Source organism: Protopterus annectens, chromosome 2.part1 (genome assembly GCF_019279795.1).
Source record: "Protopterus annectens isolate FY-2018-M chromosome 2.part1, PAN1.0, whole genome shotgun sequence".
NCBI lineage: Eukaryota > Metazoa > Chordata > Ceratodontiformes > Protopteridae > Protopterus > Protopterus annectens.
Genome location: NC_056729.1, coordinates 846,373,154 through 846,384,075, shown reverse-complemented (window position 1 = coordinate 846,384,075; position 10,922 = coordinate 846,373,154). Strand labels below are relative to the sequence as shown.

At 37.8% G+C, this 10,922-nt stretch overlaps 1 pseudogene; it reads left to right on the top strand.

Moving 5' to 3' along the window:
* LOC122795121 overlaps positions 1–73 on the top strand; it is a 142-nt pseudogene extending 69 nt beyond the window's left edge.
* The last annotated feature ends 10,849 nt before the right edge of the window (positions 74–10,922 follow it).

Genomic DNA, 10,922 nt, shown 5'->3' with positions numbered 1-10,922 from the left:
GGTTAAGCCCTGTGATTTGTCCAAATCAGGTATAATTTATGGTAGTTGGTGACAGTGTTTGTGCAGTGTCCTGTGAAGCTTATTTCTTTTAAGCAGAGGCAGACAGTAATGCCCAAGCTAACATACCTTCCCCCACATAACCTCTAGAAACTTCCTAGCTAACATACCATCTCCTAATAAATGCCCCTGATAGATAGAGACTAAATTGGGTTGGATTGCATGGCTAGGTTTATAAAGGTCTTAGTGGTCATTAGAATATCATATACCTGTGACCCTATGAACCTGTGGTAGCCCTACCCTACAACCCATGTTTTTGTTTCATTCTCAAACTAGGCAAAATGACAGTGTAACAGATGGCAGTATGGTATAGACCTTTAATAGTCTGAGTTCTAAACACAGATCCTGCATCAGTATTGGCTTTCATTTCCGTTTGTGTACAGTGTGACTCAGAGCATGTCACTTAACTAGACATTAATCACAGACTGTATGTGAAGTGGGCTTACCTGGTTAGCAAATATTTTCTTTTTTGTTTTCTGTCTGGCAGATAGCACAGAGGATTAAGCCTATAAACGTTTTACTTTAGTCCACTGTTTGATTGTTTCATTTTGCAATTGCCTAATTTGTGACTCTGAGCAAGTCACTTAACAAGACCATGCTCTGGAGAAACTGAACTAAGCTCCCCATGGATTTGTTGGCCCACATACCTAGTAACCACCTATAAGGGAAATCTCTTTCTTTAATTAACTCTGTTAATATACATGTTTTGCATTGTGCTTGATTTGGTGATCATAGGTTTAATTCAGTAGCTCTGATGTCATTTTATAGTTGATTGTTATTCAGTTGACTGTGTTGTTGTTATGTTCTATGATGTGATAATTTCAATTATGCCACAGCTGTGTGACAGTGTAGTAAGCATGTATAAATAAGGCAATGTTGGTGCACCCCCTCATAATTGCTCATGCCTAAGTTTTTTGTTACTACTTTGCCTATCTGAGGTAGTATGTAGATGTTAGACAGTAAAATGACAATTCAGCTCTTGCATTGTTATGTACTTATCATGTGGATCTATTGTATTGTATTGTATTTATTGTTTATGGTATGTAGTGTATATTTGATTGTGGAGTTTTTCTTCCTGGGACTCCACTGAAAATGGGCTCACTATGGCCAAGTGGACCATTCCAGTAAACAAATGCAAATAAATTAAATAAATAAACAACTAGTTATGTTACTTTTTTCATAAGTGCTTTAAAAATGCATGGAAATAGTATGTTCAGTGCTTTAAGATGCAATATATTGCAGTCTCAGAAGTTACTTTTTTCTGCTGTTTACAACATTAATGGTAAGCCAGACAAAATAATTCAAATCTGTTATCACCCCCTCTATCTCTCTCTCTCTCTCTCTCTCTCTCTCTATATATATATATATATATATATATATATATACACACACACACACACACATATATATATATATATACATATATATATATATATATATATATATATATATATATACATACATATATATATATATATATATATATATATATATATATATATATATATATATATATATATATATATATATATATATATATTTATATATATGTGTGTGTGTGTGTGTGTATACATGTTGCTTCACTTCTCCAAGGGGAATGTCTCCATTAACTGCTAAGATATAAGTTAGTTCAATTTCTATGGATGCATGTGTGCCATGCTGAATGCTTTCAAATATAACAGTGAACAAGGACTGTAAGGAAACACAATATGAAATATAGCTGTAAGTGTCAATTCTACTCTTGACTGGTACGAGGACTGACAATCCTGTGTTGGTGTCCAGCTATTATTACTGCATGTCTTATCATGTATGATTAACAGAACTAAGATAATAAATTGGAGACTGCTTCCAGTTATAACATTGGCAACATTTACTGCACAAAACCAAATCCAATAATACAACATTTGGCCATTATCATCTCCCTGACAAAAGAATGTCATGTCACATTTAAAAAGCCTTTTATATGCCTAGTGTTGAGTTCAGTCCTTTCTATAACAAGGTTAAGGATGGGACAAGTGTTAGGCTACCACCATACGTACCACACTGCTAACATAATACACACAGAGTTGTGATGCTGTAGCGCATTCCTTTTCAATAACTCCTCTGCAGTTTCATTCACGTTACAGCTGATAACACTGAGAACAAAGTAAATGCATACTTCATGACATCAGAGGATATTAGTGGCAGTGAAGGTGTTTTTAAGGTCATCACTTACAGAAAACAAAAGGTAGCTGAGACTTTCAATCCTATTGTAAAAACCCTTTTACTGTTTGTCACATTTTTAGCTCTGGTTAATAATGCATATCATGAGTTTTTAAGTATGGAAAGCCACAGTGGTACAGCGGTTAGTATTGTCGCCTCAAACCAAGAGGTTCTCCAGTTCAATTCTTGTGTGGAGTCTGCATGTCCTCCCTGTGGTTGAGTGACACTTAAAGACTTACAGGTAGGTGTGTGAATGGGTGTGCCTTCTTTGAAGGTTGGGTTGGCACCTCAGCACTGTAAATATCCACTGCCAATTATTAGTTGACTGGAGTTACACCATCGCAATCCCTAACTGGTAAAAGCCAAAAGACATTACTTAATGAATCTTCAAGTATGGGAGTCTTCACTGTTACTACTTCATGCTGTTAAAAGTAAAACATGCTCATGTTTTTTTTTTCCAATTTATATCCAAATACTTTGTGTGTGACTACTTATTTACAAATGTCTGTCATTGTGGTAACATCTAATCTACACACAGCCCAATTTCCTTCTGTTCCAAGGTTCTGATGCATGAATTAAAAACCATTGCAGGTACTGTGGCTTTAAAGAACACATACGGATGTTTATTAATGTGTATCATGGAGAAACTAGGTAGGATGACATCAAGATATTTTCTGTCCATTAAATCATTTTATGTACTTTCAGAAAGCAGAATCACTTGTTTTCTATTGTTTTGCTGTATTCTGCATTTTCTTATTTCAATTACAAGATTCTATTATGGATACAACAGAAATTACTCAGCACTTACCTGTACCAAGCCAGTGCTACTCTCAGCCAGCTACATATACTCTGTTCACTTAGAAATACTGTTTCTTTTCTCAACAACTTCTGCTGCTCTGCAATAATCACTGATATGTAGTTTCTTTGTTGATCATTTTTTTATATATATATTTGTTAATATTTGTTGTTATTTATTATTGATATAATTGCTGAAATGTATTTCTTTGTTATTTCTTTATATATAGATAGATAGATATAGTTATAGATATAAATATAGATATATAGATATACTAGTTAGTATACCGAGCCAAATTCATAAATGTTAAATCAAGGTATGCATGAGGTATATACCTCATGGTAAATTTTGCCATTCAGAGACAGTCTTAATACTGTGCTTTTGCACAGAGGCATATGGCACCACACTGGCTTTCTCTTCATCCATGATATATTCTAAGGAGTCAGTCCAGCGATGAGGCATATACTAATAGGCCATGTGATCCTCCCGTCCCCTGGAACTGGCTTCCTGAAGGCAGCTATGTGTTGAATGAATCACTGAATAACCCAGCCATGCAGATTAGCATGGCCACTTCTTGCAAGTTGTAGTAGTGGACACAACCAAAAGGCCACATTCCTGCATGACAATAGAGATGAGTACTGGAGAGTTTAGGTGCATGTATGAGAGAATGTAAGGAGTTGGCTGTGCAAGTGTATGTGTGAGTGTGTGTCTGCCTCGGAGGTTGCAGTAGGGGTTAGGGAGTGTGAGTGTGTGTGTGTGTGTGTGTGTGTGTGTGTGTGTGTGTGTGTGTGTGTGTGTGTGTGTGTGTGTGTGTGTGTGTGAATGCCATAGAGTGGGGAGGGAGATGTTATGTGTGTGTGCGTGTGTGTGTGTGTGTGTGTGTGTGTGTGTGTGTGTGTGTATGTGGCGGTCGGTGGGATGGAGTGGCTGTCATACCTCTACACACCTGCAGACTAATGAAAATAGCCTGCAAAACTGAGTGAGGGAAATGATTAGCCACTGGGGATAACTCTTAGAGTCATGCCTGAGCTGCACTTAGAACAGGACTCAGCAGGGGTGGGGGGTGGTCAGTAGATATCAGAGGTAACCCTTATAGTATGTGCCTCAACAACACTTGAACAGTGTGGGGATGGGAGAACCAATAGGCATTAGGGATAATTCTCTCATGCCTTAACCACACATTAGCAGTATAGTGTTTGGGGGGAGACCACTAGGCATCAGGGAGTACATAGCAGGATTGACATGGTGCACTCTAATGTCTGGCATTGAATGTTTGAATAAACTCTTCCATGACTTATGAGTGCAGGAAAAGGAGACATCAGGGATGTTCAATAACTCAGCGGGACTGGTATGGAGTCTGTTCTGCATGTGTGTGTGTGTGTGTGTGTGTGTGTGTGTGTGTGTGTGTGTGTGTGTGTGTGTTTGAATGTGTGCATTGTACGTGGGAGACTGAATGCACGGGGGGTCCTGCTTCTTTTTTCACCTATCTACAATGTTAACTACCACAGTGTTGACCTGCACTTTGTGGTAGTTAACATGACTCAGTGAGCTGCAAATTTGCCCTTAATGAAATCTTTTCTCATTGTCCCTAACTTGTCTTTGATTCACAAAATACTGCATTACGGAAACATAGCCTTTTTACTGTGGGTAGTATGGCTTACAACGAAGCTCTTAATAAATCCCCATGATTGTCTTTTGTATTTCTGTGCTCAGATCTTTGCTGAAAAAAGTCTTTAGTGCAGTTTGCTCACCCAGTTATCAAACATTAAATAAATAAATAAGGAAAATCCTTCCATTGGCTGTCCTCTTAGTAAGTCACTGATCTGCTGCTTCAATTTAAAGAAACAGCCGAGAAATTTGCAGCCATTAAAAATTATATCCTGCATAAAAAATGGATCAGCTTCCTCTACGTGTCTCAAGCCCGATACAACCTATATCATCACACCTAACACTGTGTTGATGTAAGGTCAGGGTTGCAGGTGCTATCAGCAATTATTTCACTTGATTTTAGAACACATGGGGTCAGAAAAAAAATCACATATTAGCAAATTAAATAATAAATTAGACAACTCTCTTTGCATAAATTCATAAAGTCTGACTACTAGAACAAAGAATTTAGGGATGGCGAGGCTTTGCCTTTTCACCTCTCTTTAGGGGGAAGGTGTTGGACATATGTCTGGGGCCATATTACAGGTAATACTTTTGAAAGGTGTAGACTGGAGAAACTTGTCCAAGTGCCTATCCTCAATACAGGAGAGGCCATTCTGAAGACTTCCATCACTTGTAATCCAGTAATAATGCTAATTGCATACAGTCCTTGTAACAACTATATCAAACACACACACAAGGGAACAAAGGCTTAAGTGAATAAAAAAAAAAAAAAAAAAAAAAACATTCCTTTGTGTATGATGACATTACTCTCTGATGTTTTTCTCTTTGCCCGATGAGAATAAATGTGCTGAAGGGATCTATGTTAAATGTTCGAACATCCAAAATGTGGAACATTACATGGTCGAGACCAAATGTTTGACATTTGGATGTTCAAACATAAAAAAAAAAAAAAAAAAAAAACACAGAAAAAAAAAAACACTTTAACAGTGTAGGCAGGGAGGCTTGCCCCCCACATCCTCCCTACTTAAATATATCAACTCTGAGACTGCACTTCAGTGCAGAAAAGGGTAATTCTCCCTATCTGCACCGTATGGTGCCATTGAAAATCTATATTCGAGCACTCAAAATTTCGAACGTTTGGTCTCGACCGTGTAACGTTCGAAATTTTGAGCATTCAAAGATTTGACAGGTACCCTGCTGAAGTACTCTCCAACAAAAGGAAGGACTGCATCTGAGGAACAGTTTAGGGAGAAAAATATTGATAGTGCATGGTTGATGAACCAACAAAATAACAATGAAATAAATATATAAAGCATAATTATGGTTACCTGAATTAAGAATATGTTTACCATGTTAAGACTTAAAAAGTGTAGTGATTTACACTTTTCTGGAATGATGGATAATCTTGCATTTACAAATATATTTATTCATGAGCTGCAAATAAAAATAAATGTTCAGATTAACTGAAACTGTAATCTAAATTTATGTCTGCTAAACAAGTATCATTTATATGTTGTGACTCAATATTGTTTAAAGCTTTGGTAATAAAAAGAAAAGAAGAAACACACAGGATAGAGATAATTAAGGAATAAAAGAATGAGGTTAAGAAAGCAGAATAAAATATTCTTGGAAATCATGATGTATCCTGAGTTTTTTAATGACTTTTTGTCATTTCTTTTCTTTTTCTTTCTTTCTTTTTTTCTTTCACTTGTTGCTTTGTTTTTTTTGACTAAAGAAATTGGATTAGCACAATGGAGAAACTTTATATCCTTCAGTTCTCTGCTGATCACCTACATCTATAATATTCACCTACACTAAATGACACTGTAGCATCTCTGTCTACACTTCACTGGCTTTCTTTTCCTTCTTTCTAAGATCCATATTCATACTTTCCTTTTTCTTAACTTAACTACTTACCTCTTCACTTTTCATCATTTTATTACTCTACATTTAATTTTCTCTACATTTATAGTATGTTTATATACTTTCTTATTCAAGTCATGTTTAACTTTAACTATACACATTGTATTGTTACTATTTTTTCTGCTATTCTTGTTGCAAACAGGTTCATATTTATTCTTTGTTGTTACATTCTATACTTATTTATTTTAACTTTTTATTATATTGCCAGTAGTACTCATATTAATTGTTTTAACATTTTTACTATTATGTTGTCTTTTAAATTTATTGATGCATTTTTTGTAGATGTATTGCATAAAAGCTGTGCATTCCTTTTGTACATATATTATACATGCATATGCTGTGTATAATTTGATTTTTTCATATGCCTTCCTTGAAAAGAGGTTTCACCCAGCTTGTCTATCCCAGTTAAGAAATGCAAAATAAATAAATGCATTGTATGTGATAGTAGATATGGGACTTGTGTAATGGAGTGTGGTTCAGTTATCTAGTGATGTTACCTTTATCAAAATTGCAAATGATGCACATTATAATGATGACTAATGTAGTTATCCTTCTGGGTAGTACTTCAGTTGATAGTATGGAAAGAGTTATTTTCATGGATGCAGTTCCTGTTCTGGACAGACTAAGAAAAAAGGAAGTGTTTCTGTAGAGAAAATACAGGTCATAGGAATTTTGAGCAGATGGCCTATTGTGTCAAACCTATGATGCCAGGATCCAGGATGAGACCAAGCACTGGGTGACCTAGGCAGCTGCCTAGCTAGTGGTGGCTGGGAGCCTGACTGTACAACATCAATTAAAAAAAGAAGAAAAATTAACATTAAATAAAAAAGCAATGCTGCTGCCCAATTGTTTTTTTTTTCCTGATTTCTCCGTCAATGTCCAGCTCTTACTTCCTGCTGTGCATGTGCCAGCTCTAATTCTCATTAGTTCAAATGATCAGCCAATGAAAGATGCTAGAAAGAGTTGGCATGCAGAGACCTCCAGCATGATTTTAATTAGCTTGTCAAATAGAGCACTAAGGGTTTTCTGCAGAAGTTAAGCATGCAGGATATCTATTTTTGTGACGGAAGTGTGTCTGTACAGGTTTTTCATATACCATGGGCATTATGAATGCAAGCTCTGTGTGTGTGTGTGTGTGTGTGTGTGTGTGTGTGTGTGTGTGTGTGTGTGTGTGTGTGTGTGTGTGTGTGTGTGTGTGTGTGTGTGTGTGTGTGTGTGTGTGTGTGCACGTGTGTGTGAAATGCCCCACATGCTTAATTGACTTGCACAAAGTCAAACCCTGTACCTTCCATACAGGAATCAAGATCCATAATCCAACTGCTCTACCCTTTTTGGGATTTGGGATTAAGTCAGATGATGCAAACCTGTTGATCAGTTACATTTTTATGTGATTAAGAGAACTCTGCTCCTGTCTGCCTCCAGTTAAGCATACCATCTTTGATTTTACTTTTTATTTATGACTTGTCCTTGAACAAGTCACTTAACAACTCATTACTCTGCAGCAACTGTAAAAGTGAATTGGATGTAGTAAACAGGAGCATCATTATATGATGTGATCCTTGGTTTTCTTAACACTCCCCAGGATTCACGAAGCCTCCGTGTAAGAGTTATAACTCTTACACGGAGGCTGCAGTTAAATGGAGTGATGTCAGCATGCTTTGCATATTAATGAGAGCATGCTGAATCACACCTAAGTCTAACACGGTCCGTGTAAGACAGTAGGGGGCGTGTCCGTAGGCTGAGCCCTGCAAGCAGACACGCCCCCAGAAGTGTAAAAGTGCCCAAAGTAAACACCCACAACAGAGTCCACAGAAATGTGAATAAACACAACACAACACATGCCCCCACAGACTATGAACATAAAATATATATAAATGAACATGTTATATATTTTTTTAAATTGTAAAGATGTTTAACCGTGAGTGCGCTTATGCTGGCGTGCCGTAAGCAGCTACAGTTAGCAGTCAGTGGGAAAGCATATAAGAACTAAATATGCAAAATAAGCCAGGAAGCAATAGCGTAGCAGTAGAGATGTTGGCTGCAGAGCAGGCATTCATGGTTCGAGCCCCCACCACACCAATTTTTTTTTTTTCAAAATAAGAAGGAAACAAGTCCCTGACAAATATGTATGCATAAAACCACAAGTTATGTAAAATGTAATGAAATAGCCCATTTATATTGAAGACATGTGAGGTAACAAAAGAAGAAACAATGCCAGATATGCCCATAGCTGAGCTACAGTTTAACAGAGTGAGTACATGTGCCCGTAGATGAGCAGTGGTTTAACTGGTGCAAAATGAGTGCCCATAGCTGAGCAGTGGTTTAACATGCTAAATCTATGTGCCCCAAACTGAGCTAAGCGTAATATGCGTGCCTATGCCCAAATGAGGCTTAAAGCAGCATTCCCCGTTTGCGCGGAGCTGCGCACCGTGCAAATGAGCTAACCGACGGGCAACGTTGAGCAAGCCGTATCAAAACTGCCTTTACACAGACACACCCCTCAGCATGTCTAGACAGTCATGAAAAATAAAAAGCAGTGGCCAGGTTCGAACCCAGGATACTATACACCATAGTCAAGGTACAGAACCACTAAGCCATGACAGTAGTACCTGTAAATGCAATAATAGCTAATATATAGGAATGAATACAAACTAGAGCATGACAATGCAGGTTTACTGAAGTTGATACAATTCCAAAATGGCCAATCACAGATATGTGCAGGAAAAACGGACTATATAAGCCCCATAGGCGGGAATACACAGCATAAACGATTGTAGAACTGACCTGCAGGCAGAATGACAGGAGTAGGAGAGGTTAGTCGCTTTCGAGCACAGAGGTGGGGTGTTGAGGAGTCCAGGTACATGGTCTGGCTCCTAGTCCATAATCATGAGGCCCAACTCATGCAGGGCCAGGTCCTCTGGGGAGCATACAGGGCTGAGGCGTGGGACCGGTTGGCTCATGATCTCACCAGTGCCACAGGGATTCCAAGGACTGGTGAGCAGGTCCGTCACCACCATGCGGACCTGAAGAGACGCAAGCAGGACCAACTGAACCTTTGGATCCAGGAGGCCCGGCAAACACCCAATGCCCCACTACTGAGTAAGTAACATTTAATTATGTATGTAAGAAATTAAACTAGCTGATATTATGGAGATGTGTATTCCAATATTACTTCATTTATATTACAGCTGCAGGTGTCCGTTCTGCGAACCACAGAGCCTATGGCGATAGGCTGGTGCGGTTGCGATACCAGGCAGGTCAGTAATCCACTCCCAGTAACTGTAAAGAAATATAAAAGTATGACAGTCAGCAAAAGAGTGCAGTGTAGTCAGTAAGGAATAAAATCTGCAAGTAACAGTGTGAAAGTGTATGCAAGTATTGCTTGATTATAAGAGTTTTCAGCCTGTAAGTTTAACCTAAACATGAAACTGTCCGACATATATTCTGAAATAAAAATGCCCTGCCTGTAAGAAAATAGTACACAACCTGCAGCAGGCTGAAAAGTATAGCTGCAGAAGATGATGAAATCACATGTGTGAAATATATCCCTGTGGAAATACTGAAACATGACAGAAGTGAGACTGCTGGAAAGGATTGCAATAACTACTGTTAAAACATGTCAATAAAGCCTAGAAGTACCATCCTGAATAGTAAAATGAAAGCAAGTGAGAGAGTGTGAGAAAGTGCCATGAATCCAGCAATACAGTAGTAATAACCCTGAATAAAGTATACTGCAGTCAAGACAGAATGAAATGCATGTGAGATTCAAAACCAAACAGCAAAATCTGTTCAAAGTGTTGCTGCATCTGGAATGTGTATCCCAAAATCAGGATATGTTGCTCTCAGTCTGCAATATGCAGATAGAATGTTTGTCTGATATACCAAACATCCACACTTGTCTACAGCTATATAAAGCAAATGTAGCCCTGATGTAGCTGAACAAAGCTAGATATGAATGTGTATGAAGAACCATAAAATGTATATTGATGTTGCATTAACAGTCCTATCACCAAGTTGAAATAGTTATCATATAGGAAACTGTAGTTAGAACAGTAGTGTGTATATAACTGTAGCTATTAGAAATGTACAGCATATGTATTGTTATTCAAAGGTGTTAATATTACTTTCTTCACCCCACCCTATAACCACATATAACCCATTCCACGTGAAAATGGTATGTGCAATCACAATTAACACCCCTGGACATTTGTCCTGTTGGGTCATATATATTTGCATGTCTGTTGATGCATCTGCCCTGTTCATACATCCACACCTGATGGCCTGTTGCCATCAATTAACCCTGCATGTTGTTGGACTGTGTATTTCTATTCAA